We start from the raw sequence: 2,458 nt of genomic DNA, 5'->3' as shown, positions 1-2,458 counted from the left end.
TAAAAAAAAATATGACAGGGAAGACACTTTTGTATACCCAAATACCAATAGAAATATACACAAACACGAATACTATGCTCACTTTATATACACACTCAGGATAAACTAACGTCAAAAGTTGTAGTAAAACGTGTTCCTTTATGCTCTGGATAACAATCGATAAACATAATGCAACGATATTGTCTTGCAGTGTTCCAACCATCCCTTGCCTTGATTGACCAGACTTTCTCACAAAACTGCTTGTATGGCCAATGTCTTCTAACCAGCTATCATAACTTGGAGTATGCTTTTCCAACAGTCTTAAGGATTCCACCCCATATCTGAGCACTTGTGGCTGCGGTGTTTCCATCACTCTTCGAGCGTTCATGGTTAATGTTGTAAATGACTATTTGCGATACTGCGACTCGCGAAAAACCAATCCTCAAATTGGGTTGAGGCCAGATTTTAAGTTCAAGGATGTAATTGTGCGAAGGCCATAGCTCATCCTTAATGGGCCCGCACTGCCATCACTCTCCTTCTTGGTCAAAGAGATATAGCCCTTTACACAGCCTGGAGGGTGTTGGGAGGGTCACTCCGACCTGTGAAATAACCAATAGATATCTCCCACCTCAAGCAGCAGAGCGAAAACAGATTGTGATGTCATCGTTACCATTGGCTGCAGAATTTGCTGTTGTACCATGAATGGCACGTTGTCTGTTATAAGTGTCTAATCTGCAACGTTGAACTCTAAATAAAATCACAGACTGGTGTTCAAACCAGCAATTGATCATATGCACTAACCCCGGACACCTCCACACCTCTCCATCCATGCTTCTACGACGTGGGATGATTCCCAAAACAACATGTCAGAGAGAATCAATCAAAACATTCACCTACTATCCTCCGCAGTACTCACATAAGGACCACAGGGTTGCGAGAAACGCAAAGAGGACTGCAATCTCAAATTGTTAGACCAAGGAGCTATTCCTATTCAGAACAAAGGACAGATTATTGGGTACACCGATCGAATTTCCTTAGACCAAAGAAGTCCATTTGACCCGATCCAGTCTCTACTTTAGGCCCAAAGAGGACAAGTCCTACTTCAATAAGAAGAAACAGACTGCTTGGGCCAAGAAAACACGCGGCAATGGACGTTAGATCGGTTGGTAAATCTGTCCTTTGGTTCTGAATAGTCAGATTTGAGGATTTTGGGCGCACATTGCAACACCACACAACCAACTGTGATCATTCCGTTGGAGTGGACAACCAGACGCACGTACAAAAGGCCTAGTGAATGGCATGCTCTCGGCATGTGTGGTTTCCACCTGAGTGAGCAATGAAAAAGAGGAGGAAAGGTGTGAATAGTGATAGAACGTGGGAAGCCACAAGCGCTAAAACAGACGAAGGTGCAAAGCCAACGTGAGAACACCAATCCGGCGATTCCTTCCTTATGGTGTATTCCAGTAGTCGACGTATAAAAAGGTACAGTTATATTTTCTTTCTTGCAGGAAAATAAATGAACAAACATCCGTCGCCACCATGAAGTCCAATCGCCTGGTTTACCAACGCAACAGGTTCTCCTATCTGACTAATCATGGGTTTTTCTAATCGATCACAACAATACTAAATAATCCTATTTAAAATGATCAACATATGGAAAATAGCTACACAACGTGCCATGGAACACAGGAGTATGGTGAAAAATGAAAAACTAAAGTGTCTGGTAATAATGAAAAAGCTCCTCTGCTGACGGCTTATGTAGATATTCCTATTTTAATATGAAAAATCATCAGCCTCACAAGTTCTCACGCCAGCACAAGTCCGGTACAATAGGTTCGATCATACTTTGACAACATTAAGAATATGAAAAGATTACAAGACTACAACCACAATGAGTAGCGCACCTCTACACACAACTGAATCATTCCCTGACAAAAATTTGATGTTAATGGGACAAACCACATATAAGTGTTTTTTCTGATTCGCAAAAAGAACCAAAGGGACATTATTAACTTTGAATAAAACGAGGCTAGGATGAAATGTATAATTAACTAAGCCATACATACTCATGAGGTCGTTATCTCTGTCTGTATATTTATAATTGTTATTATACATAAAGTAGCATGTCTTCCCTGTCATATTTTTAATTGATATTTTATGAAACATACCTTTGTATAAATTTCACAATAACAAATAACTCCACCCTGTAACATTAACTTTTGAAACCTGTTGCTTTGCCCTTTATCTGACATTTTCAAATTTGGACGTTGCACGTCGACCAGCAAAACTTAAGACAAAATTGATGAATTGAAGATCCCCCCCCTTCGTTCTACAGATATGTAGTTTCGCTCCACCTGTGCTGGACCGACGTGTTCATCTCGTAGTCAAAGTATGTGTTGTCCCCTAGTGGAGCGTGCTGGCTTGTTCAGTTCTTCTGAATTAGTCCAATGTAATCTGTGAATGTCCCGTTTGATGGCCT

The sequence above is a fragment of the Salvelinus sp. IW2-2015 genome, unplaced genomic scaffold, assembly GCF_002910315.2.
Source record: "Salvelinus sp. IW2-2015 unplaced genomic scaffold, ASM291031v2 Un_scaffold1192, whole genome shotgun sequence".
Classification (NCBI taxonomy): domain Eukaryota; kingdom Metazoa; phylum Chordata; class Actinopteri; order Salmoniformes; family Salmonidae; genus Salvelinus; species Salvelinus sp. IW2-2015.
Note: the sequence above shows the minus strand (reverse complement) of the source record.